Here is a 5,418-nt window from a genome sequence, read left to right on the forward strand (position 1 = left end):
GATGGACTGGCCCCCTACCCCGACTATAGGGGACTTAGACAGGGAAGTTGGGCCCCAAAAGTCTCGTACAATGGAAAGGGTGGCTCCAGTGTCCAGGAGGAAATGGATGGGGTGCCTGTCAACTGTTATAGTGACCCTGGGCTCCCGACAATTTGAGATTTGTGTCGGGCAGGGAGACCCCAGGCCTGTCATTCCAAGGTTGCTGCCATACCCAACAGGTCTAAAGCAGGGTTGGGGGCTGACCCTGTCCCTATTTGGGGACAAGGGCAGTCCATTTCCCAATGTCCTGCCTGTCTGCACTTGGGACATGGCTTTTGGGGCACTCTGGGGTTGGGGCAGCCTCGTGCCCAATGTCCTGGTTGCCCACACTTGAAGCGGGGTCCCGGTGGTTGTCGTTGAGTTTGGGCATTGCCACTGCCTTGGGTGACACTGGAGGGACCCTTAGTTCCATGAAGGGTCTGCGCCAGCATCTGATATTTATGTCTTTTTGCCTTTTCATCCCGGTGTGGAACACCTTAAAGGCAGTTGCTAGGACATCATGTTGGGGAGTGAGGGGACCTCTGTCAAGTTTTTTTAGTTTTGCCCTAATGTCCGGATAGCTTTGGGAGAAAAAATATGTCATTAGGAGTTGCCGGCCATCAGGGGAGTCCAGGTCTATGTGGGTATATTGCTGAAGTGCCCTAGTGAGTTGGCTGAGAAAGTTAGAGGGATTTTCATTTTTGTCCTGAATAACTTCCTGAAGTTTTTCAAAGTTAACTGACTTTTGTGCAGCCCTGCGCAACCCAGAAAGGAGGCAAGTAGAGAAGCGATCCTTGGACTTGATGCCAGCAGGGGAGTTATAGTCCCAGACTGGGTCCTGGTCTGGAATAGCTGCTGCACCAAGGGGGTGAGCTGGGATGGTTTGGTGAATTTCATCTGCGTATGTTCTAGTCTGTTCCCAGACTCTCCTATGTTCCTCCGGAAACAGGGTGTTGGAAAGGATTAGGTATATATCATAGAAAGTAAGGCTGTAAGACTGGATGAGGTATTGAAACTCCTTGATGTAGGTGGCAGGATTAGTTGTGTATGATCCAAGATGTTTTTCTATGTGTGAGAGGTCTGAGATAGAGAAGGGGACGTGTACCTGAACAATACCCTCTGCACCCACTACTTCGTGGAGGGGACCGAGGATGACCGGTGTGGCCTTGGATCAGGTTACCGGAGGGCTATACAGGGGAGTGGTTGAAGGCGGGGGTTTACAGGTTGAGCTGCTGGAGCAGAAGTGGGTGGGGCTGAAGAGGAAGGTGGGGATGGGGGAGTCTTGGGCTGTCTATAAGGGGGGGCTCATCTGCAGGGTCAAAATTTGAGACGGGGGTGGAGGGAGCAGGAATGGGACTTGCAGTGTCTGCAGTGGGGGGAGAGGGTTTAGAGGAGGAAGCATGGGCGCATGTGGAACAGTGGGAGGGAGAGAAGCTGTAGAGGAAGCAACGGATGCTAGCATGAGTTGGGGATGGAGGTTGGAGGGATTACAGTTGAGGCAAAGGCGGGGATATTCACAGAGGAGAGAAAAGGACTGAACATAGGGAATCGCTACCCACTGTTTTGAACGCTCACAGAAATTATATAAGCCCGGATAATATTGGGATTGAGGGACCCCTGAGGGGGCCACTGATTTTGGTTGTCTAAGGGATATGTTGGCCAGTCCTGTGTGCAGAGGTGAATTAGGCATTTGGGTTTGATACTGGGAGGGAGAGAGAGTGTAGTTAGATTGTTTAAGAGGGATTTAAGGGGGGAATTGGCTGGCAGGGATGACGAGCCTCCCATGGTGGGACAGGTGGACTAAATGGGGCATCCCCTAAAGAGTCAGCTGTCCGAGAAGTGTGGCTGTTGCAAAGTCTGTCGTCACAGAGGTTTGGCACAACCAGGGTTCTCCTGGAGAACCGAGAGGTCAAGGCACCAAGTGCTAGGAATTTTAGAAACAGACAGAAAGCACTTGACTGAGCGGTGGGTAGGGAGTGTATTCGCGATTCCTGCCAGTCGAACAGAAACGGAAGTCCCACAGGGTCTGCTGTGGGCCAACAGATGTGGGAGCCTCTGAGGTCCGCTGCTGCCTGACAGACGAGGGAGCCCTGGGGGAGTGGGAACCCTACAGAGTCCGCTGTAGGCTAACAGACGTGGGAGCCTCTGAGGTCCACTGCTGCCCGACAGACATGGGAGCCCTGGAGTCCGTGAGAGATGAAACAGAGGAGGGAGCCTTCAGGGTCTGCTGCGGCTGTGAAGACCAAGGTGGGGTGTGTTTCCCCTCACTGAGTGGCTGGAGGGGCTGGATCCTGAGGTCCGTTCCCTCTGGTGATCCCTGGCAAGTTTCAGGCTTCCTTGTTTGGGGGAGAGGGACTTGCCTATCCAACGATTGCTGGTGGATGTGGCTCGGGCATTCAAGAGGGTGGGTAAGGTCCGGGAGAATGGGAGTGGCCACTGGCGCTGAATCGAAGTCCCGCCCAAGGGCGAGAGAGAGGCCTGCACAAGGGCGAGAGAGCCCCAATCCACAGTGAAACTCAACACCCATTAAGGCCAAGAGATTTAATGGGTCAAAGTGGGATGGGGAAGGAGGGGAATCTCTGCCCACTTTTTTGAATGCTCGTAGAAGTTATAGAGGTCCTGTATAAGGTTGGGGTTTGCTGTGGCCTTAAAGACCTAGGTGGGAGGGGGAAAAACGGTAGGGGTCCGCTGTGGCCTTAAAGACCTAGGTGGGGTGTGGTCCCCCCCTCGCCTGGGGCTGAAAGAGCCGCCGGATGATCAACGGTCAGTCTCCTCCAGTTATCCCAGGCAAGGTTTTAGGTTTTCCAGTTAGGGACACTTACCTATCCAAGGGTCAGTGATGGATGCAGTGCTGGCATTCAAGAAAGTGGGCGAAGGCCTTAAGGGGTGACTCCCATCGGCGCCGGAACAGGGTCCCGCCTTAGGGCAAGAGGAACCTGATCCGAGTCATGGCACCAATGAAAGAACTTAGGCACAAGTAACAACTCCACACCCTTTAAGGACCAAGAGATTTATTAAAGTGGCGGCTACAGGGAAAAAAGAAAAAGGGCATGTAGCCACGGGTAGGGGAGAGAGAGAGAGAGAGGGAGAGAGAGAGAGAGAGATGGGGGAGAGAGAGAGCAAGAGAGAGAGCTATGCAGGGAGAGGGGTGTATTTATGGGCCTGGCAGGGGCTGGCCAGTGCCATGTTTGGGCTTTATTGGAGGAGACTATGAGGTAGTATTCCTATAGGGAGAAATTACTCGCACACAGGTTTAAACTTCATATGCGTGGGAAACTGTATGGGGAGAAGCCAGAGCTTAGGGCCTTTGTTGTCTTGGGTGGCAGCACCATCTTGGGCATGCCCTTCTGACTGTTCTCTGCATCCTTCAGATAGGCCAGGATCCAAGGTGAACAAAAAGGAAGTTGTGGAGGCAGTGACCATTGTGGAGACTCTAACCATGGTGGTTGTAGTCATCATGGACTATGTAGAACACCCCCGAGGCCTCCAGACCTTCAAGACCATCTTTGCTGAGTACATCAGTGACAAGTGCAAAAGGCGCTTCTATAAGCACCGGCATAAGATCAAGAAGCAGGCCTTCACCAAGTACTGCAAGAAATGGAAGGACGGGGATGCCAAGAAGCAGCTGAAGAAGGTGTGAGTCACCCAGCCTGGCCACTAAATTTTAATGGCAATCGTGAAAAAGTACTGCCAGGTCATTCACATTATTGCGCACACCCAGATGTGCCTGCTTCCCCTGCGCCAGAAGAAGGCCCATCTGGTGGAGGTGAATTGAGGCACTATGGCCAAGAAACTGGACTGGGTCCGGGAGAGACCAGAGCAGCTGGTCCCTGTGAACCAAGTGTTTGGTCAGGATGAGATGACCGATGTCATCAGCTAAGGCTACAAAGGGGTTACCAGTCATTGGCACCCCAAGAAGCTGCCCCGCAAGACCCACCAAGAGCTGCACAAGGTTGCTGGCATTAGGGCATGGCATCCTGCCCATGTGGCCTTCTCTGTGACTCGGGCTGGGCAGAAATTTTACCATCATCGCACTGCAATCAACAAGAAGATGTATAAGATCAGCCAGGGCTACCTTATCAAGGATGGCAAGTTGATCAAGACAATGCCTCCACCAACTATAACCTGTCTGACAAACAGCATCAACCCTCTCGGTGGCTTTGTCCACTATGGTGAAGTGACCAATGATTTTGTCATGCTGAAAGGCTGTGTGGTGGGGACCAGGAAGCGAGTGCTCATCCTGTGCCAGTCCTTGCTGGTGCAGACCAAGTTGTGGGCTCTGGAGAAGATTAACCTTAAGTTCATTGATACCTCTTCCAAGTTTGGCCATGGCTGCTTCCAGACCCAGACTGTAGAGAAAAGAAAGCATTCATGGGATCACTCAAGAAAGACAGAAACTCAAAGGAAGAAGGAGCTTAATGCCAGGAACAGACTGTGCAGCTGGGGGAATCTCAATAAATGTTGTTTTCCAGTGGCGGAAAATCCTATAGTAATAACCATAATTTTCTTTTCTTTTTTCTTTCTTTTTGATTCTTTGTTTCACTCTATCACCCAGAGTGGTCTTGCTCACTGTGGCCTTGAACTTCTGGACTCAAGTGATCCTCCTGAATCATCCTCTTGAGTAGCTAGGACTACAGGAATATGCCACCATGCCCAGCTATTTTTTGTTAAAGATGACATCTCATCATATTGCCCAGGCTGGTCTTGAACTCCTGAACTCAAGTGGTCCTCTCATCTCAGCTTCTCAAAGTGCTGGTATTATAGGCATGAGGCACCTCCCCAGGCTTATAAATTGCATGTTTAATCAGCTCTCGGAGATGGCAACTCACTTAAAAGAAGGAGGCAAGCAAGAGAAGAAAGGAAGTATTTAGGATCTGAGCCTCATAAGTTACTCCTTCCAAGAATCACATTGTTCCAGAGAGGGTTGAACACATCACTTAAACAAGAACTTGAATAATTGGAAATTTTGATGTTCGTTCAAGTGGTTCCTGCCATCACAGACATCTCAATGCATATTTCTACATGCTTTACAAGGGACCATGTGTGATGAAAGTCCTAACTTCAAATGATTACAGTTCAGAGAACAGCAGATGTTCAGAGCAACGGCCTGAAAGCCTCAAAAATTGTCCCAGTATCTATCTACAAACAATCTCTTCCTTGACCTACAGGCAAGCACCATTGTTTAGAGCGGCCCCAACCAGGAAGCCGGACATGGTCACATGACTCACCCTGCTCCAGCTCCAGGCTTGTGCAGGGCACCTCCTGCTAATCTGTAAGTTTGATTAGAAGCCAGGGGGAACGGGTATATAACTCTGAAAGTTTAAACTTGGGAGAACACACACACACATATACAAACTAGAGCCCAGTTAAAAGGAGAAACCACAGACTGGGTCCAGTTTC

General features: G+C 50.9%; 1 pseudogene; it reads left to right on the top strand.

The window, feature by feature from the left end:
* Positions 1-3,298: 3,298 nt before the first annotated feature.
* Positions 3,299-4,437, top strand: LOC103276811 (annotated as a pseudogene).
* Positions 4,438-5,418: the final 981 nt, after the last annotated feature.

Source organism: Carlito syrichta, unplaced genomic scaffold (assembly GCF_000164805.1).
Source record: "Carlito syrichta isolate Samal-C Ts95f unplaced genomic scaffold, Tarsius_syrichta-2.0.1 Scaffold316383, whole genome shotgun sequence".
NCBI lineage: Eukaryota > Metazoa > Chordata > Mammalia > Primates > Tarsiidae > Carlito > Carlito syrichta.